At 35.5% G+C, this 22,597-nt stretch overlaps 1 non-coding gene across 1 annotated transcript; it reads left to right on the top strand.

Annotated features, from left to right (window-relative positions):
- Positions 1-18,688: 18,688 nt before the first annotated feature.
- Positions 18,689-18,795, top strand: LOC122752266. Its single transcript, XR_006356043.1, has one exon. It is a non-coding gene; the product is annotated as a U6 spliceosomal RNA (small nuclear RNA).
- The last annotated feature ends 3,802 nt before the right edge of the window (positions 18,796-22,597 follow it).

The following is a 22,597-nucleotide window of genomic DNA, read 5'->3' as shown; positions in this document are numbered from 1 at the left end:
GAAAAAGAAAAGTTCAAGAATATCAAGGGAAATAATTTTAAAATGCACAGCAAGGTGGGATAGCTCTACCAAATCTGAAGCTCTACTATAAATCAGCAGTCATCAAAACTATCTGGTACTGCCTAAGAAATAGAGTGGAGGATCAGTGGAATAGGTTAGGCACAAGAGACACAGTAGTAAATGACTTTAGTAATGTATTGTTTGATAACCTAATGACTCCAGCTTCTGGGATAGGAATTCAGTATTTGACAAAGACTTCTGGGGAAAACTGGAAGAGAGGTATGGCGGAAACTAGGCATAGACCAACATCTGACACCTTATACTAAAATAAGGTCAAAATGGCTACATGATTTAGACATAAAAGGTGATACCATAGGAAAATTAGGGGAGGAAGGAATAGTTTACCTCTCAGATCTTGGAAAGGAGAGCAGTTTATGACCAAACAGGAGATAGAGATATTATGAAATGCAAAAATGGATGATTTTGATTACATTAAATTAAAAAGTTTTTGTACAAACAGAAGCAATGCATTCAAAATTAGAAAGGAGACAGAAAACTGGGAAACAATTTTTATAGCCAGTACTTCTTTTTTATTTATTTATTTTTTTTCGGGGCAATGGGGGTCACACAGCTAGTATTTGTCAAGTGTCTGAGGCTGGATTTGAACTCAGGTACTCCTGAATCCAGGGCTGGTGCTTTATCCACTGTGCCACCTAGCTGCCTGCTAGCCAGTACTTCTGATGAGCAGGAGAACATTGTAAACAGTATCAACAACATTGTGTGTTGATCAACTGTGATAGACTTCATTCTTCTCAGCAATACAATGGTCCAAGATAGTTACAAAGGACTCATGATGGAAAATGCTTTCCAAATCCAGAAAAAAAAAGAACTGTTGAATCTGGATGCAGTTAAAATCATACTATCTCTATTGTTTTTGTTGTCGTTTTTTACTTTTTGAGTTTTTTCCTTTATGCCCTGATTCTTCTCTCATAACATGACTAATACAGAAATATGTTTAATGTCATTGTACATATATAACCTATATCAGATTGCTGTCTTGGGGAGGGGCGAGGGAGGGGAGGGAAGGAGAAAAATTTGAAACTAGAAATCTTATAAAAACAAATGTTGAGGGGGCAGCTAGATGGTGCAGTGGATAAAGCACCAGCCCTGGTTCAAAAGGACCTGAGTTCAAAGCCGGCCTCAGACACTTGACACTTACTAGCTGTGTGACCCTGGGCAAGTCACTTAACCGTCACTGCCCTGCAAAAAAAAAATAATAATAAAAAACCAAATGTTGAAAACTATCTCTAAATGTAACAGGAAAATAATAAAGTATTTATATGAAAAAATAAAGTGATTTTTAAAAAAGAGTACTGCTTCAAATCTTTGTATTTGGTGTACAAATATTTTCTTTTGGGTATATATGGCATTGACTAAGAGTTCAGTCTGTAGCAACTAGCATACCCATACTGATTCTAAAGCTATGACTTTGGCATTAATAGAACACTGATACAATCAACTAAGCTAAAAGGCCATAAATATGAAGGAAAATTCTGAAAGATTACTTGAGAGGGTTCTTTGCATTGCCAGTTGCTTATGTAGCCATAGAAAACCAGCAGCCACATGGAGTTGGTCTTCTATTATATATTAAAATATTATATATTAAAATAATTCCTCTACAAGGATGAGCAAATTGCCAGGATACTTGGTTGTGAGTGGTTGTGAATGAGAAGGATAATCATAATTCTCGACTTTCCTTCACTCTGAGGTACATGAGCAGTGTAATTCATTATAAATGAATTTGATTTTAGTGCAGGATAGTCTTTATTTTGGAAATACATGGAAATGAATCGATCTATGTTGTTATAAATCCATCTATATTTAGATACAGCATAATATCAAAAATATATTCTGTCAAAGAACATTTTAATGGAAAACAACTCATTTAAGCATACCATTTGGACATTAAAAATAATGAAACTGCTGATCTGGTCATTTGAAATAAGGAAACTACTGTGCACTGTCAATATGTTCATTACAATTCTTCTTTTATCACTGCCACAGACCAAGAGAGATCAAGTCAAAAAGGGAAACTACAGTAAATGAGAAATGACTCCAGCAGTAGAAACATAGTTCATTTGCCTTTGGCATCAGTTGAGGGAAGAGGCCATATATTTATGTCATGACATAATAGCTGACTGTAGGCTATTTCTATACATATTCGACTTTCAAACTCATTTTTCAATTGTCTGTACATTCTACATCTTCCTCATCTGGCTAAATTTAGATTTCTTTCTCAGTTGACTGTAAACAAATTACAACTGCTTCATGGCATGCAATAGATAGATGAAAGCATTCAAGTGATTTTCTTGCAATAATATCAAACACCCACACAAAGAAGACATGCTATGTAATGACTATATGTGGAATATTTTAGAAATGAAGCCAGATTTGGGGGGTATGCTTTACCAGCATCATCATAACTACAATATTAGCCTATTTGGCTCATGTGGGATAGGCAGGTATAAAATGAATGGATTAATTCATTAGGCCATAGTATGGTACAAGTAAAGCCAAAATTGTGAATCCCCTTAAAGTTCAGTTAGATTTCCTCTGTTTCATGGACACAGAGTGTAATGGTAACTCAGAAAAATTATTTTTATAAATGTCTACAATAATGTGGGTCAAAGAAGAGATGACAGAATCTGCAAAACAAGTGGAGATGTTTGATGAGAATCATTTTCAGCATTATCAGGTGTTATCATTTATTCACTTAAATTCAAGAAAAGATATGGTAAGTAAAAGAATGCTACGGAATTTCTTGGAAGAGATTTATAATGATTCAAAAGATTTTTTTTTGGTGGGGCAATGAGGGTTAAGTGACTTGCCTAAGGTCACACAGCTAGTGTCAAGTGTCTGAAGCTGGATTTGAACTCAGGACCCCCTGAAAATCTAGGACCAGTGCTGTATTCACTGCACCACCTAGCTGCCCGTCAATAAGAAGATTGAAGAATGTTTGTTGTCCAGATTATCACTTGCATTTATATAGGACAGACTGTACAGTTGGATAAATTGAACTCAGAATTAAACAGGAGGGGAATAAATTAGATTGTCTTCAGGAAATTGCAAAAGTGACTTTAATGACCATTTCCTCTCTGATTTCCAATGAAACAAAGACCCATCTTTTAAATACTACTAATATTTAAATTCTACTAGTTTTAGTGTATGGCAGCAGGACATGGAACAAAATAGTCTCAAAAAATGAAAAATGAGTGTCATGCAGAGGGTAATGGAAAAGTGTCTGGTGGATGTGAGCAGGTTTCAACACATAAACATTTGAGGACATTTGAAGAAAAACAGGAGTAAAAATGACATTAACAAAATGTGTGATAGAAAGAGAACATGTACTGGACATGTGCCAAGAATGAAGGATGAAAAGTGGACAATGAGATTGCTCTGCCATTCCTTTCTGTTGCCAAGAGTTAAAGGTGTGCTGATGTATCTATAGGAGGTGGGCAGGAGAGCCTTTGGAAAGGTATGGAGACATGAGTTATAATTTCAGGTTCAGAAAACTAGAGTAGAAAGAGACCAAGGTTCATAGGAAGTAAATTTGAAAAGGTAGGTATTCAGTAACTGGGTTTTTCAGGCCTTTAAATGTCAGGATGTCAACTTTGGTTGTTTTGTCTATAAGCAACAGGAACCCACTGAGTAAATATTTTGGAGTGAGGGAACGACATTTAAGGGATGTCAAGAGGGCTGTATTGGAAAGGTAGAAAAAGTAGAAACAAAGAGACCAATTAAGAAGCTCTTGATTTATTCCAGGGAAGAGAATATGAGGACCTGAACTAAGATCCTGATTGTGTGAGTAGAGAGAAGGAGATAAATGAAAAAAATGTGGAAGCAGAATCAACAAGAATTAGCATTTGATTAGATATGTCATTACATATATCAGGAATGTTGAAAGAGAATCAGGAAAGTAGTCGCAGAAGCCAAGGGAAGAGAAATGATGTGATCAACAGTATAAAAAGTGCAGAAAAGTTCAGTAAGATGTGTAATAATAAGAAGGGGTGTGTGTGTGTGTGTGTGTGTGTGTGTGAGCAGTGAAGAGATCACTGGAAACTTTTTGAGAAAACAGTTGCAGCTGAATAGTGGACTGCAAAGGCAGATTGCAAGAAAGGTAATAAGAAAGGGGAGGCAGTGAGTACAGATGACTTTTTCTAAGAGTCTTATTTTGTAAGGTAAAAGAGACATATGATGATTGCTTGAGGAGATGATAGGGTCAACTGAAAATATTTTGAAGAATGGTGGAGCCCTGGGCAAGGAACAAATATGATAAATTGGTATTGAAAATGGTGGAGACACAAGCTTCTAGAAATAATGGAAGAGGACAGGAATAACATTGCAAATGGAGAGGTTGACCTTGGTAAGAAGCAGTTCAACTGTCAAAACCTAAACAAGGTGTTGATAATGATACGGAGGGTTTTGAGGTATAGAATAGGGAAGAAGAGACCTCATGATAGATGCTGACCATTTCCTCATTCAAATGATAAGTGAGTGAAAGGGAAAAGATCAATAATCAATGCCTTCAGTGCTTTCCTGTATATTGTTTTACCAATCTTTTATCAGCTATAATCATTAGGATGAAAAATAAGTGTGATTTATAGTAAAAGCATAGTCCCAGGTAAAAACAAAACAAAACACCCATATGTAACCAAACTTTGATATAGTCCCAGGGAAATTCCTGTGTTAGTTAACCTTAGAAGTATAACTAAATCATTGTAAAGCAGATATTTTAACCATTTGACCATAACAATCATATTTATATATTACTCTTTATATTAAAATGATAAAGTAATAAAGTTTTATAAGTTCACTGAGACATCAATGAAATTACAAAGTTAGGTAGTCACAAAGTTAGGACAAAGTGACCTGTAAAATGCAATGTTATATGAATCAGCTTCAAGAATCTGTTGTTGTACCATATATGAATGAAGAGACCTATAAATAACTGTTAATTCTGTATCTTGGGGTATCAGGCTTTACTGGATGGACTGTATACTTCATTTTTGTTTCTCTTAATAAAGGTTGGTTTATTTGCCCAGAGAGTCTTCCCAGTTTCTTTTTTACATGAGGACCTCTTGTAGGAAGGAAGAGGAAGTGGTAAGAGATCCTTTTCTAGGAAGGAAGAGGGAGAGGTTATTCAATCAGTCAGTAATATTTAGTAAGTTGCCATTGTATACCTGGTTCTGTAGAAAGACAAAAGACAATCCCTACTTGGGAGACAGTATATAAGGAACTATATACAAACAGGCTACATATGGTACACAATAGAAGGCATTAAAATCAATAATTAGTGGGAAAAGGCTTACTGTAGAATATGGAATTTTACCTGAGGCTTGAAGGAAGGCAGGTTAGCCAAGATGTGAAGTTGAGAAAGGAGAGCATTCTGGTCATAGAGGACAGTCACCAAAACTGACCAGTCAGGAGACACATTATCTCATTCAACAAACAGCAAGGAGGTCAGTGTCACTGGATCACGAATATATAGTGAGGTGTAAGAGGTAAGAATATTTGAAAGGAGGTGAGAGAGTGAGGAGTTGAGGAATGGTACTTGGGTTGTAAGCCTGGGTGCTAGACTTGGGAAGGTGGTGGTAGCCTCAATTCTATAAGGGAAGTTAAGAAGAGGGTAGGGTTTTGGGGAAAAGATAATGAGTTCAGTTATGGATATATTGAGTTTAAAGATATCTATGGGACATCTAGTTTAAGGTATCTAATAGGCAGGTGGAGATGTGAGACTGGAGGTCAGCAAAGAAATTAGAGCTAGATAAAAAGATTTGAAAATCATCTGTATGGAGATGATAATTTAATCAATGAGATCGCCAAATGAAAACACACACACACATATATATGAGGGACCAGCACAAGTCCATGGGGGACCCTATAGTTAGCAGATGTGACCTAAATGAAGATTCAGCAAAGGAGATTGAGCAACCCGGAAGAGGGTTGCATAGAGTGAGAGAAGACAAGAGAAGAAAAAAGAAGAAAAAGTCATAGAGAAGATTTGAAATAGCCTTTGTTGAAAATGTAATTGAATCAATCAAGAAAGAATAAAAATGTCACCATATAAGAATAAGGGTCAAGGTGACATTAAATGACAAAAATGTGTACTGTGGTTATTTGGTATAATTGCATGGCTTTCTTTTTTTTTTTTCCCCAATTTAAAAAACATTTTATTTAAAATTTTGAGTTCTATATTCTCTTTCTCTTCCTCTCTCCCTCCATCTTTCCCTGAGATGGTGAGCAATAAGATATAGGTTACACATGTGCAATTATGTAAAACATTTTCCATTATAGTCATTTTGTATGAGAAGACTCGAATAAAAGAAAAATAATGAAAGGAAAAAAATATAGCATGTTTCAGTCTGTATTCAAATAATATGAGTTCTTTCTTTGGAGGTGGATGGTATACTTCATACTTTATCAATCCTTTGGGATTGTCTTGGATCACTGTATTGCTGAGAATAGTTAAGTCACTCACAGTTTGTCATTGAACAATATTGTTACTGTGTACAGCATTCTCCTGGTTCTGTTCACTTCAGTATGCCTCAGTTTATGTAAGTCTTTCCAGTTTTTTTCTGAAAGCATCCTGCTTATCATTTCTTGCAGCACAATATTATTCTATTATAATCATATATTATAGTTTGTTTAGCCCTTCCCAATTGATATGCAGCCCTTTGATTTCGAGTTCTTTTTTTTTTTTTTTGCAGGGCAATGAGGGTTAAGTGACTTGCTCAGGGTTGTGGTAAAAAAGTTTTAACAGTCGGTTAGATAATGGAGAGATGCCAGTTTTTTTTTTTTTAGGACTACCCTTTTGGGGAGGAGACCAACAGCATGAGCTACGCACACCAGTCCACCTGCGACGCACAACAGATTGCCCAGGGTCACACAACTAGTAAGTGTCAAGTTTCTGAGGCCGAATTTGAACTCAGGTACTCCTGAATCCAGGGCTGGTGCTTTATCCACTGTGCCACCTAGCTGCACTTGGGGTTTTCTTGGCAAAGATACTGGAGTGGTTAATGATTTCTTTTTCCAGCTCATTTACATATAAGAAAACTGAGGCAAATAGGATTAAGTGACTTTCCCAGTGTCATACAGCTAATAAGTGTTTGAGTCTGGATTTGAACTCAGGAAATTGAGTATTCCTGACTCTAGGCCCAAGACTCTATACATCGTGTGCTATCTAGCTGCCCCAAATATACCAGTAATGTTTTGATACTTTACTGCCCATGTTCAAACTTTAGTTGTTTATGCACCAAAGATCTGTGTGAAAGTGGAAGAGCCCAATTGGAATGTTTTTATGCTTATGTAGATCAGCTTTGCCTTGCTCATAGAGCTTACTGGAGAAAGAAATGGCAAACTATTACAGTTTCTTTGCCAAGAAAACTTCATGGATAGTATGGGCATGCTCTTGTCCAAGGAGTCAGAGTCAGCCATGACTGAATGACTGTAGAAGAAAAACAAGCTCATAGAAGACAGAAAATTCATGAGAAAAAATGGAAATAAAAATAAAAGAAGCAAGTATGATACCGCAAGTATAATGGAATATTTTCTATTTAGATGTATAAATTATATATAGGAATCAAGGAATTGTTCATTCATTATATTCAACATCATACCTGTATTAGACTTAGAATCTTCTCTTTGTGACTCTTAGGATGATATGTTAAACTTGATTTAGGATTTGATGGTGTATTGCAAAGGTTAGAAAGAAACACCTCCAGAAAAACAAATCCAGTGGAGAAAAGAAACCTTGTCTTAATCTTCATCTTAATAAAAGAAAGAAATATTATGTGAATGGAAACAATAGTTGTATTGAACTTGGTTTTAGGACACCAGGGTTTGAATTATGCTGATGACTTCTAGCAGAATGACTGTGAGAAAGCTGATCAACTTCTCTGAACCTCAGTTTCCTTATATTTAAAATAGGGATAATAACATTTGCACTATTGAAACATTTGCACTTTCTAAACTATAAAGTCCTGAATATTTAACTTCTAGGGATTAAAAATATACTGGTGCCCCTGTTGTAGGTCCAAGCCCATCCACAATATTTTATCCCTTACAATTCTTGTGCATGGCCTTCCTTAACATCTTCCATATGTCCTCCAATGTCCTTCTTTTAATAATGCTGAAGATATATAAATGTTATTTTTAAGGTAATGCCTAAGAAATGTGTCATTATAATTAAAAAAATCTTTATAATGAACTTATAGGCATACTTCATTGATTTTATTTTTATGTAATTTATTAAATGAAAACATATATACTAAATATTACTAAAAATTTCTTTGATGGGTCTGTGTCTTTTATAAATCTTCTACTGAGAATTTGGTATGACTTTATTAGTGGAAATGATCCTAAAAATGTGTTATCACTAACTTTTCCTGTATACAATAAAGACCATGGTACCTTTCCATCTGACATTGAGGAAGTCTTAATTTTCTTTTTGTTGTTTTGCCAATTAGAATATGAGCTTCTTGAGAGCAGAGGCTGTCTTATTTTGCTATTTGTATTTCTTATGATAAACACTATTTTTGTACAAATAGTTAAGTTTTAATAATACTTTTTTCTTTCTCTTCTTCTTTCTTTTTCCTCTTCTTTCTTTCTTTCTTTCTTTCTTTCTTTCTTTCTTTCTTTCTTTCTTCTTTCTTTCTTTCTTTCTTTCTTTCTTTCTTTCTTTCTTTCTTTCTTTCTTTCTTTCTTTCTTTCTTCTTCTTTTTTTTTTTGCAGGGCAATTGGGGTTAAGAGACTTTCCCAGGGTCACACAGCTAGTAAGTGTTAAGTGTCTGAGGCCGGATTTGAACTCAGGTACTCCTGACTCCAGGGCCGGTGCTCTATCCACTGCGCCACCTAGCTGCTCCGTATGCTTTAAAAAAAAAATAAAAGGCATTCTCCAAGGTCATGGAGGTTGTTACACATTCCAGACAGGGGCAAAAAAATTATTCTTCATTGATGTTAAAATTCCCCAAATGTGGGCACAGTGGATAGAGCACCAGCCCTGGATACAGGAGGACCTTAGTTCAAATCCAGCCTAAGACACTTAACACTTGCTAGCTGTGTGACCCTGGGCAAGTCACTTAACCCTAATTGCCTCACCAAAAAAAAAAATTCCCCAAATGTTCCTATTCACAGAAGGTATGACATTAATTGAACTGCACTCCAGAATGCTACCAATTCTCTCAGTAAGATCTATAATTATTTAGAAGAGATTAACTTAACCATAAATTTGTTTGGATAAATGAATTAAAAGAGATAGGTGATAGGGGCAGCTAGGTGGCTCAGTGGATAGAGCACTGGCCCTGGAGTCAGGAGTACTTAACCCCAATTGCCTCACCCCCTGCCCCCCCCCCCAAAAAAAGTTAACCAGTAAATTTTGTTTGTTTTGCAGGGGCAATGAGGGTTAAGTGACTTGCCCCGGGTCACAAAGCTAGTAAGGGTCAAGTATCTGAGGCCGGATTTGAACTTACGTCCTCCTGAATCCAGGGCCAGTGCTTTATCCACTGCACCACCTAGCTGCCCCCAATATTGCTTAAAGAATGTGATTCTATTCTTTAAAAAAAACACAACAACAAAAAAACCCCTTCCCTTCTTTAAGTTATTTTGAAAATCCATCCCTTATTACTATTAGATTTTTCATCTCTAGCATGGATTTGATAGGGTTATAGATTTCTAGCAGAAAGAAAGATTTCATCTGCATCTTGAATTTTGCGGGTGAAGAGCTGAGGACCAGAGCAGGAATGTAACTTTGCTCCCAAAGATAAGAAGTAGGAGATTTGGAATTAAAATCAAAGTGCCCTGACCCCAATTGCTAAGTAGATTCTTATAGACTAACTCTAAAAGAATAATAGCAGGATACTGACCTGTCCTTTAGTCAAGAATCACACAGGAAGAGATGAGATAGATAGGTTGAACTCTACTCTAGTTAAGGCAGTAATCACTTTGATGATATTAGATCCTTTGAAGCATTGACATATTTATGGTGATAATACCATCTTAAAGGCAAAAGGAATGGAAAGTTTTGCAACAATGAGGACTTAAAGGATGAAAAGGAATAGCTGTAATTCTATGATTATGTATTCTTCAACTTATATGTTGAGTAATTACTGCTTCTCTCTTGAATAGAGTTTTAAATAATAATAGGGACAATTGTTATTATAATTTTTATTAATAGATAAATTACTTTAGGATTTTCAAAGTGTTTTGCATATTCTATCTCATGATACTATAGGGGAGGTGTAATCATTATACTGATTTACAGATGAGACTGAGACTGAAAAAGTGACCTGACCAGTGTCACAAAGCCATTTATTAAGTACTCAGTAAGGATTTAAAATCAGCCCCTCAAACTCCAAATCTAGCATTCTATCTACTGTGTTACTTAGCTTCTTCTTCTTCTTCTTCTTCTTCTTCTTCTCCTTCTTCTCCTTCTTCTTCTTCTTCTTCTTCTTCTTCTTCTTCTTCTTCTTCTTCTTCTTCTTCTTCTTCTTCTTCTTCTTCTTCTTCTTCTTCTTCTTCTTCTTCTTCTTCTTCTTGGTGAGGCAATTGGGGTTAAATGACTTGCCCAGGGTCACACAGCTAGTAACTGTTAAGTGTATGAAGCTGGATTTGAACTCAGGTCCTCCTGATTCCAGGGCCAGTGCTCTATCCACTGCACCACCTAGCTGCCCTACTTAACTGCTTCTTAAATTTATTTGCAAAAGAAAAGAAAGCTTTTAGCTTACAGACTTAGAACATGCAAGAAGAGTGTTGGGAGTAGCACAATTACTTTCTCAACAGTATATGCATGACACAATTCATTTTTATTACTGGTTTTACATTTATTTAATTGCATTTCCTTTTATCTTAAATGTGTTTAATATTTTAAGCTATTCATGTATGAAATGCATTGTCTACTTTTGTAGACTGATATAATTTGAAACAAATGGAATTACTTTCATCATGATTATTATTTTAAAATCAGACTTAATTCAATATTATCTGGAATTCAATATCTTAAGGGATATGAAAATTGACCTACACCTGGATATATATATATATAAATATATATATATATATATATATGGAGCTTTATATGGTATATTCCAGTGGGATCTTGTGAGGCATGTATGTTATGATTTAAGGCTCCTGGAGACTTTTGTTTTTGTTTTTTTAGTGAGGCAATTGGGGTTAAGTGACTTGCGCAGGGTCATACAGCTAGTAAGTGTTAAGTGTCTGAGGCCAGACTTGAACTCAGGTACTCCTGACTCCAGGGCCAGTGCTCTATCCACTGCACCACCTAACTGCCCCTTCCTGGAGACTTTTAGTAAGTCAGGAGAAACTTGAGATTAGATGCTTAAAACATACAGCTATTTTGAGACAGAAGATGCTATCAATTCATCAACATACAGAGGGCATCATTTCTTTTCTTTTTTTTTTTTTAGCAACAAACATTTATTTTATTTTTTCCAGTTACATGTAAGGGTAGTTTTCAACATTCATTTCCATAAGATTTAGAGTTCCAAATTTTTCTCCCTCCCTCCCTCCCTTTCCTCCCCCCTCCACAAGATTGCAACCAGGTTATATATGTACAATCCACAAGTGTTCTTTTTATCAGTTCTTTCTATGGGGGTGAATAGTAAGCTTCCTCATTAGTTCCTTGGGATTGTCTTGGATCATTGCATTGCTGAGAGTAGTTAAGTCATTCACATTTGCTCATTGAACAATACTGCTGTCACTATGTACAATGTCCTCCAAAATCTGCTCACTTCACTATATATCAATATTCATTAGTCTTTCCAGGTTTTTCTGGGATCATCCTGGTTGTCATTTCCTATAGCACATGACCATTCCACCACAATCATGTAGCACAGTTTTGTCCATCATTCCTCATTTGATGGACATTCCCTTTATTCTCAATTATTAGCCTCCACAAAGAGTTGCTATAAATATTTTTTGTACAATTTTCCCCATTTTATCTTTTTCATGATTACTATTGTTAACTGTTTCCCTTCCATCCTATTCCCTTCCCCATGATATTTATTCTATTATCCATCTTCTTTCATCCTATCACTCTTCAAAAGGGATTTGCTTCTGTCTGTCCCCTCCCCAACTCTGCCCTTCCTTTTTTTTGCCCCTCTCTCTTTATCCCCCCCACCTCCTATTTTCCTGCAGGGTTAGAGAGATTACTCCACCCAATTGAGTGTATACATTATTCCTTCCTTGAGCCAATTCTAATGAGATTGAGGTCTTTGAGCCAATTCTGATGAGTGTTAGGCTCATTTACTGCCCAGATTAAATAGATTACTATATCCAGTTGGGTGTGTGTGTGTCTGTTAGTCCCTCCTTGAGCCAACTCTGATGAGTTTAAGGTCTTTGAGCCTTTTCTGATGAGTGTAAAATTCATTTATTGCCCTGCTCCTCTTCCATCTCTTCCCCTACTCCATAAGCCTTTTCCTGTTTCTTTCATGTAGGATTTCACCTCTGCCCTTCTCCCTCCCCCAGTGCATTTCCCTCACCCCTCAATTTAACCATAAGGATGTCATCATGGGGCAGCTAGGTGACACAGTGGACAAAGCACCACCCCTGGACCCAGGGGGATCCCAGCCAAAACCCAGCCTCAGACACAAGACAGTCACCCACTGTACAACCCCAGGTATGTCCCCTAACTCCAATTTTTTATAGTTCTCTAGGATCTTGTATTTGAAAGTCAAATTTGCCATTCAGTTCAGGTCTTTTCATCACAAATATCTGAAAGTCTTCTTTTTCATTAAAGTCCCACTTATTTTTTCCGCTGAAAGATTATGATGAGTTTTGCTGGGTAGGAGATTCTTGGTTGTAATCCTATTTCCTTTGCCCTCTGGAATATCATATTCCATGCCCTCCAGTCCTTTAATGTACAAGCTGCTAGATCCTGTGCTATCCTGACTGGGGCTCCACAGTACTTGAATTCTTTCTTTTTGGCAGCTTGCAATATTTTCTCCTTGACCTGAGAGCTCTGGAATTTGGCTATAATACTCCTAGGAGTTTTCCTTTTGGGATCTCTTTCTTGAGGTGATTGGTGGATTCTTTCAATTTCTATTTTCCCTGAGAATATCTTGGAAGATGATGTCTAAGCTCTTTCCTTGATCATGGTTTTCAGGTAGACCAATAATTTTCAAATGATCTCTCCTAGATCTATTTTCTAGGTCAGTTTTTCCCAGAAGATATTTCACATTTCCTTCTATTTTTTTATTTATTTGGATTTGCTTTATTGTGTCTTGGTTTCTCATAAAGTCACTGCCTTCCCTTTGTTCAATCCTCATTCTTAGGCAATTATTTTCATCAGAGAGCTTTTCCATTTGGCTTTTCAAGCTGTTGACTCTTTTCCCATGTCTTTCCTGCATCCCCCTCATTTTTCTTTCCAGTTTTTCCTCTACCTCTCTAACTTTATCTTCAAAGTCATTTTTGAGCACCTCTATGGCCTGAGACTAATTTATATTTTTCTTGGAAGCTTTAGATATAGGGGCCCTGATGTTGACATCTTCCTCTGAGGGTGCACCTTCCTTGTTACTGAAGAAACTTTCTCACCTTTTTTCTGTCTGCTCATCTTGCCTTTCTTTTGCTTGACTTTTAGCTCCTTAAAGTGGGGCACTGTTTCCAGGCTGCAGTATCCCAAGCTTAAGAAGTCCCAGGTGGTATGATTTAAGAAGGATCAGGTTCTTCACTTGCCTGGCCTGTTCCCTGGTCCTAGATGACCCCAGACCAACTTGCTAATCAACCAGCTTTGTGTGTTGTGGTTGTTAGCTCTGATGAGCCTGTGCCCCTCCCCCACCTGGGCCACTGCTACTCAAGCCTGCCTCCTGGTTCCCAGCAGGGGTGAAAAATCCAAGTTCTGCCTCAGCACCAGCATAGACCCCTGTAGTCTCCCCCCTGCCCAGGTCTCAGCCCTCTCACCAGACTGTGAGCTCAGTTCCAGATGACACTGGCGCTTCAGCTGATTCAGAGGCTCTGGGGGTCTCCTTCTCTGGTGAGGCCTTCCTGGGACTGGATCTGTGTTAGGGTGACTGTGGGGTTGAACTTGACTCTCGTGTCAGCACAGCAGCTCCCTCCTTCTGACCTTCCAAGCTATTCTTGGTTAGAAGATGATTTCAGCACATTCTTCTGTCCAGAGGGCATCATTTCAATGAATATATATCATGCATAGAATGGCATAATTTAATTTAAAGGAGAAAGAATGTTTTCCTATAAAGATGAGCACAAGCTTTTGGCCTTTTCCCTTGCCCTCTGCTCTTCATTATTATAATATCAAATATTTTTTGAAAGCTAGCCATTGACTCACTTTTAGTACATATTTTATGCATAGAAGATTCCTTCTAAAATCATTGGGCCTCTTGGTGCTCAAGAACATATGACAAATAATCTTCAGTTTATGCCTTCCAGAAAGAAATATGTGATTATCATATAGCACCAGTGCAAATTAACTTTTAACCAAGTTCTTTAGACCTAGGGGAATTAATAAGTATAAGGCTATCATAAACTGAATAAGTTCTGGCTAACTGATTTATCTGTATGCTTTTAGCCTCCAGTGATTTAAAAAAAATGTTTCACAAAATAAATTTAAACATTTAAATAACATTTAACTGTCCTTTTTTCTTAAATACAAGCAAATGTTGCCAGTACAATATATGTGGACATTATTCAACTCAACAAATTCTACTAAGCAAATATTGAAGTACCTACCACATTCCACTGTTCTAGGAATATATTTCAAAATATATGAATTAAAAAATTAAAATCCATGAAATTATTTTTTCACATTTCCATATCCAGGTATTTAATACATGCAATTAATATACAGTCATGTGTGTGAGTTCCATTTAGTATTTGGAGGGGGGGGTTGCTATTTTAAAATAGAAATACATTGTATTTGGAAAATTCACTTCAATTTTTTCATGCTCTTTTTCAACTCTATCTTCATACTTTAGAAACACTTGTACATCAAGAATAGTACTTACAATATTGAAATAGCATTTATAAAGTAAGAATTCGGAATGTATGCTGTAAATTTATGTTACAGATCTTATGTAGAGACATTGTCAACTACCAAGTAGACTGACATAGATACATCATTTATTAAATGAGTTATTGATGAGCCTATAACCCAGAAATGGTAGAGCAAGACAGATGAAAAATCATTATGAAAGCTCATCAATAAGTTGGAGAACTTGTTTATAGCCTGCCAACACTACTTATTGAAGAATCATACTGGGGAGAGGGAATTATTCACTTGATTTTAGGGGTTGTTTTAACTATTTTCATTGCTTTGAAGTTTCCATTGTTTTTATTTTATTATGCTAAGATATAATTTCTGATTCTCAGATGTTATGACCAGCTTTGCTTATATTAATTTACAGAAGGGTAGTTTTAAAGATTCCTCCTGTGAGTTCTCATAAACCCTTATGTCCTCTACATCAATTTTCTACCTCCACCAAAACACTCATTGGTATGTCTGACTCTTGTGAGAGTGTACTTGTGTAATGATAACATTTTTTCTTTGTTAAGTTCATGAAAAGTGAAGGGGTCTTGGCAAGGGGAAGGGGAACATATTTATAATGATAACTCCACACGATCCTCAAGACCTAGTCTCATCTCTTTCATGAAGCTGTTCCTTAGCAAATTCTAGTCTCAAATGAGTTTTTTAAACTCTTAGAATATCTTTTCTGTATAAAGTACATGACACAAATATACTGTCTTGTGACATTGCATTTTTATTTAGCTTTATACACACATATACATATATATACACACACATAGCCACTCTCTCCTCCTCTCAACTCCATAAATTCTTTTTTTGGGGGTGGGGTGGGGGGGCAATGAGGGTTCAGTGACTAGCCCAGGGTCACACAGCTAGTAAGTGTCAAGCGTCTGAGGTCGGAATTGAACTCAGGTTCTTCTGAATCCTTGGTTAGTGCTTTATCCACTGGACCACCTAGGTGCTCCCTGCTCCATAAATTCTAAAGGCTCATTGTTACCAATTAGAAAATTAAAACCTAGTCTGTCTTACCGTTCTAGTTTTTGCACAGATTACTCCCATCCAATCAATTTACAAGCCATATTGGCTTGTAAATATGAAGTTCCATCTTCTCTCTTCATGCTTTTGCACTGGTCATTTCCCATGCATAGAGTATATGTTCACCTCATTTCAGTCTATTTCCTTCATGACTCAGCTCATGTCCTCTTCTCCAAAAAGCCTTTCTTGAATTCCACCCAGTCAGCTGATAGTGCTACCTAATGCCAGCTACCTTGCATTTATTTTATATATATTCTCTATATATGGCAACAAGAAAACATGTTGTATCCTCCATTAAATTTAAAAATTCTTAAGAGAAGGATACTTTTGCTCTTTTCTTCATATCTCCAGGGCTTAGTGTCTGACTAATGATGTCTGTTTATGGATGAATTTTTCTCCCAACTGGATTATAATCTTTTTAGCATTTTGTTAGATTTATTATAGCAATTAGAGCTGGAAGAAAACATGTAAATCATCCTGGCCAACGTACTCATTGTATAACTAAAGAAACTGAAATCCCGAGAGTTTAAGTGACTTGCCCAGGTAATGAACAGTACATCTGGGATTGTAACCCAATTCCTTTGATTACAAATATTACACTTTTCCCACCACTCCACAATGTATTTACCATTTGCCCAGCACCTAGAACTATGCCATGCACATAGTTGAAATAAAATTTAAAAGAGAAGTTATCAAAATCCTATATAAGTTCTAAAGAAGTAGGGGCAGCTAGGTGGTGCAGTGGATAGAGCACCGGCCCTGGATTCAGGGGGACCTGAGTTCAAATCCGGCCTCAGACACTTGACACTAGCTGTGTGACCATGGGCAAGTCACTTAACCCCAATTGCCTCACCAAAAATAAATTATTTAGGAAAGTTATTAAAAAATTCTATTTTCAAGGTGCTGTACTAGGTAGAGATACCAAAAAAAGAAAAAAAAAGATAAAAGAAAAGAAAACGAATAAAGTCCCTGTCCTCAACGCATTCTAATTATGTTGTTTTTTGCATTATAGTTATTTTTATGTATAATAGCCCCCACACTGAATGGAAAGTTTCATAAGAATAGGGAAATGTGTCTTGTTATTTATGTGTGTGTACACATACACACACACACACGCACATACAGATATATCTTTGTGCTAAATGTCCAAATTTTCCCTGAACATAAATGTTTCCTAATTGTATAAAAATATATGAAATATAGTGTATACAAAATAACAGCATTGTTATAAGATGATCTACTTTAAAGGACTTGGTTATTTTCATCAAGACAATGATCCAAGACAACTTTGAAGGACTTATGAAAAATGCAATTAATCTACAGAAAAAGAACTGATGGTAACCGAATACAGATTGAAGCATAACTTTTTTGTTAGTTCCTTTATCTGAAGTTTTGTTTTTGTCTATTTTCTTTCACAACCTGGCTAATGTGGAACTATTTTGCATGACTACTCATGTATAAACTTATATTGAATTGCTTGAGTTCTTGGGAGGGGGGAAGGAGAGAAGAAGAGAATTTGCAACACAAACTTTTAAAAAATGATGTAAAAATTTGTTTTTACATGTAATTTTGAAAAATAAAAATTCTAAATAAAAAACAAAAAGTATAATAAATAAAAAAGAAAATTTACAGTTATAGTATTGTAAGAATCAAAATTAAAAGCTCAAGGATATCAGTGGAATCGATGAAAAAATAATGCAAAAGGTGGTCTAGCAGTACTAGATCTCAAACTGTATTATAAAGTGGTAATTATCAAAACAATCTGTTATTGGCTAAGAAATAGAGTGTTGTATCAGTGGAATAGAATAGGTACAAATTACATTCTAATAAATGACCATAGTAATCCAGCATATGCTTAAACCGCAAACTTCTGGGAAAACTAGAAAACATTATGGCAGAAACTAGGTACAGAACAACATCTCATGCTGTCTACTAAAATAAAGTAAAAATGTATACATGATTTACACATAAAGGGTGATACCAAAACACAATTAAGAGAGCATGGAATAGTTTATCTCTCAGATGTATTAATAGGGGAAGAATTTAGAACCAAAGAAGAGAGTTTTACAAAATGTAAAATAGATAATTTTGATTACATAAAATAAAAAGCTTTTACAAAAACAAAAGCAATGCAACCAAAATTCTGAAGAAAGCAGAAAACTGGGAAAGAATTTTTACAAGAATCCCTGATAAAGGACTGATTTCTTAAATATATAGAGAACTGAGTCAAATTAATAAAAATGCAAATAATTCCTCAATTTATAAATGGTCAAAGGATATGGACAGAAGGTTTTCACACAAAGAAATCAAAGCTATCTATATTCTTAGGAAAAATGCTCTAAATTACTATTGATCAATGAAATGCAAATTATAGCAAGTCACACCTATCAGAATGGAGGGGATGTGGGAAAACTGGGATGAACTGGAAAGCAATTTGGAATTATGCCCAAAGTGCTATAAAACTGTACATACTTTGATCCACCAAAACCACCGCTAGGTTTATATCTCAAAAAAATCCCCCAAAAGAGAAAAAAACCTATTTGTATAAAATATTTATAGCAGCTCTTTTTGCGGTGGCTAAGACTTAGAAATCAAAGGGCTGTACTCACTTCAGCAGCACATCTACTAAAATTGGACTGATACCTAGAAGATTAGAATGGCCCTTTCACGAAGATGACATGCAAATCCATGAAGCATTCCATATTTTTATCATTTTGATTATGTAAAATTAAAAAGCTTTTGCACAAACAAAACTAATATAACCAAGATAACAAGGGAAGCAGAAAACTGGAAAAGAATTTTTAAAACAAATACCTCTGATAAAGTCCTCATTTCTCAAATATAGAGATAGCTTAGTTTTATAAAAACACAAGTCAATTGATAAAGGATATGAACAGGCAGTTTTCAGACAAATAAATCAAAACTATCTATAATCATATGAAAATGCTCTAGATAACTATTGATCAGGGAAATGCAAATTAAAACAACACTGAGGTATAGCCTCACTCCTATCAGAGTGGCAAATATAACAAAAATAATAAAATATTGGATGTTGGAGGGGAAGTGGGAAAGCTGGGACATTAAAACACTGTTTTTGGAGTTGTGAAAAGATCCAACCATTCTCAAGAAGAATTTGGAATTATGCCCAAAGGGAAGGTGCTAGGAGTTGGAGGATCAGGATTGAATTAATGCAAAATATGGTGACAGCTATGTTTAAAGGAATAGAGGGGCTCTGGAACATGACAAATGGAGAAAAGGACAATTTACCTGCATTTCATGCAATAGGAGAGAAAGTCATGCCTAATCAGGCTAGAAACAGGTTTAGCCCAGACTCTGAAGGGCTTTAAAAACTAAACAGAGGATTTTATATTTTATACTAGTGGCACTAGGAAACCCCTGAAATTAGTGAATAGAGGAGTTAAATGGTAAGATCTATGATTAAGGAAAATTACTTTGGCAGCAGTATGTGTGATGGATTTGAGCAGTGAAAGACTTGAGACCAATTAGACCAATTAGAAGGCTGTTACAATACTTTGGGCAAGAAATGATTTACTCGGTTGATCCAGTTGGTCCTTGGGTCTTGATTATATTTAAAAGATTGTAAAAAAATGGGAGAGTTACCATGGGACTGGAGGTGAACAAATGTCTTAATTTTTTAAAAAAATTATTAATTAATTAATTTTAGTTTTCAACATTTGTTTAGATAAGATTTCCAATTTCCAATTTTTCTCCCTCCCTCCCCTCCCTCCCCTCTCTCCTAGACAGCAGGTAATCTGATATAGGTTTTATATATAAATATATATATATATAATATATATAATATAATATATAATAACATTAAACATATTTCTACATTAGTCATGTTATATGAGAAGAATCAAAGCAAAAAGATAAAATAAAGAAAATCAATAAAGAAAAACAACAGCACCAAAAACCAAAAGAAATTGTATGGTCTCATCAAGTGTCCATATTCCACAGTTCCTTTTTTTTTTTTTTCTGGATTCAGATACCCTTTTCCATCATGAGTCCTTTGGAACTTTCTTGTACCGTTGGATTGGTGAGAAGAATCTAGTCTATCACAGTTGATCAACACATAATGTTGATGATACTGTGTACAATGTTCTCCTGGTTCTGCTCACCTCACTCATCATCAGTTCATGCAAGTCCTTCCAGGTTTCTCTGAATTCCTCCTGCTCATTGTTTCTTAGAGCACAATAGTATGCCATTACATTAATATACCACAATTTGTTCAGCCATTCCCCAATTGATGGGCATCCCCTTAATTTCCAATTCCTTGTTACCACAAAAAGAGCAGCTATAAATATTTTTGTACTTGTGGGTCTTTTTCCGTTTTCCATGATCTCTTTGGGAAAAAAGACCCCAAAGTGGTATTGCTGTGCCAAAGGGTATGCACATCCTTATAGCCCTTTGGACATAATTCCAAATTGCTCTCCAGAATGGTTATATCAGTTCACAGCTCCATCAACAATGCATTAGTGTTCCAATTTTTCCACAGTTTCTCCAACATTTATTGTTTTCCTTTTTTGTCATATTAGCCAATCTGATAGGTGTCAGGTGGTACCTCAGAGTGGTTTTAATTTGCATCTCTCTAATCAATAGTGATTTAGAGCATTTTTTCATATGGGAATAGATAGCTTTGATTTCTTCATCAGAAAACTGCCTGTTCATATCCTTTGACCATTTCTCAATTGGGGAATGACTTGGATTCTTATAAATTTGATTTAGTTCCCGATATATTTTAGAAATGAAGTCTTTATCAGAAGTACTGGCTATAAAAATTATTTCCCAGTTTTCTGTCTCCCTTCTAATTTTGGATGCATTGCTTCTGTTTGTACAAAAATTTTAAATTTAATGTAATCAAAATCATCCATTTTGCATTTCATAATATTCTGTATTTCCTGTTTGGTCATAAACTGCTCTCCCTTCCAAAGATCTGAAAGGTAGACTATTCCTTCTTCTCCTAATTTACCTATGGTATTATCTCTTATGTCTAAATTATGTACCTATTTTGACCTTATTTTAGTATAAGGTGTCAGATGTTGGTCTATGCCCAGTTTCTGTCATACTATCTCCTAGTTTTCCCAGCAGTTTTTGTCAAATACTGAATTCCAGAAGCTGGAATCTTTAGGTTTATCAAACAGTACATTACTAATGTCATTTACTACTGTGTCTCCTGTGCCTACCCTATTCCATTGATCCTCCACTCTATTTCTTAGCCAGTACCAGATAGTTTTGATGACTGCTGATTTATAGTAGAGCTTCAGATTTGGTACAGCTAAACCACCTTCCTGTGTATTTTTTTTCATTATTTCCCTTGATATTCTTAACTTTTTGTTTTTCCAGATGAATTTTATTTTTTTTTAGCTCTATAAAATAATTTTCAGGGAGTCTGATTGGTATGGCACTGAATAAGTAAGTTAATTTAAGTAAGATTGTCATTTTTACTATATTAGCTCTGCTTATCCATGAGCAATTGATATCTTTCCAATTATTTAGATCTGATTTGATTTGTGTGAAAAGTGTTTTGTAATTGTGTTCGTAGAGTTCCTGGGTTTGTCTTGGCAAGTAGACTCCCAAGTATTTTATATTATCTACTGTTACTTTAAATGAAATTTCTCTTTCTATCTCTTGCTGCTGGACTTTGTTGGTCATGTATAGAAATGCTGATGATTTAAGTGGATTTATTTTATATCCTGCTACTTTGCTAAAGTTGTTAATTGTTTCAAGTAATTTTTGAGTTGATTCTCTAGGATTCTTTAAGTATACCATCATATCATCTGCAAAGAGTGATAGTTTTGTTTCCTCCTTGCCTATTCTAATTCCTTTCATTCCTTTTTCTTCTCTGATTGCTAAAGCTAACATTTCTAGTACAATATTAAATAATAGAGGTGATAATGGACATCCCTGTTTCACCCCTGATCTTATTGGGAAGGCCTCTAACTTATCTCCATTATATATAATGCTTGCTGACAGTTTTAGGTAGATACTGTTTATTATTTTAAGGAAAGCTTCACTTATTCCTAAACTCTCTAGTGTTTTTATTAGGAATGGGTGTGGTATTTTGTCAAAAGCTTTCTCTGCATCTATTGAGATAATCATATGATTTTGGTTAGATTCCTTATTGATGTGGTTGATTATGTTAATAGTTTTCCTAATGTTGAACCAGCCCTGCATTCCAGGTATAAATCCCACCTGGTCATAGTATATTAGCCCGGGTCATCATTTACTGAAATTTCCTTGCTAATATCTTAAGATTTTTGCATCAATATTCATTAGGGAAATTGGTCTATAATTTTCTTTCTCTGTTTTTGCTCTGCCTGGTATTGGTATCACCACCATATTTGTGTCATAAAACAAATTTGGTAGAATTCTTTCTTCACCTATTTTTCCAAATAATTTGTATAATATTGGAATTAGTTGTTCTTTAAATGTTTGGTAGAATTCACATGTAATTCCAACTGGCCCTGGGGATTTTTTCTTAGGGAGTTC

Source organism: Dromiciops gliroides, chromosome 3, assembly GCF_019393635.1.
Source record: "Dromiciops gliroides isolate mDroGli1 chromosome 3, mDroGli1.pri, whole genome shotgun sequence".
Lineage (NCBI taxonomy): Eukaryota > Metazoa > Chordata > Mammalia > Microbiotheria > Microbiotheriidae > Dromiciops > Dromiciops gliroides.
Note: the sequence above shows the minus strand (reverse complement) of the source record. Positions and strands in the feature narration are given on the sequence as shown.